This window comes from Brassica oleracea, chromosome C8 (genome assembly GCF_000695525.1).
Source record: "Brassica oleracea var. oleracea cultivar TO1000 chromosome C8, BOL, whole genome shotgun sequence".
Classification (NCBI taxonomy): domain Eukaryota; kingdom Viridiplantae; phylum Streptophyta; class Magnoliopsida; order Brassicales; family Brassicaceae; genus Brassica; species Brassica oleracea.
The window spans coordinates 22,780,391-22,780,729 of NC_027755.1; positions in this window are offsets into that span (position 1 = coordinate 22,780,391).

Consider the following 339-nt stretch of genomic DNA (forward strand, 5'->3'; position numbering starts at 1 on the left):
CAGCCTCAGATAGAGCAAACAACCTTAGGAGAGTAATGGAGAGCCTGGGAATCAGTATGCCCTCTTTACCAAGGGTGGAACCTGTCCCTGAAAATGCACCATATACTGCAGCTGATAGTGTTGAGAGCACTCATCCTGATCATGAGAGGGGCAGTAGAAATGTTGAACAGTCTACACAAGCTCAACCTGAAGAGAACTCATTAGCTCATGATCAAGATGAGATGCCATCGTAATCAGATGTTGAGACTCAAGTAGAGGCGCCAAGTGAAGGAAATGAAGCAGAACCTGAGCAGATACAACCTTTGAGAAGGAGTACAAGGATCAGGAAACCCTCACAAT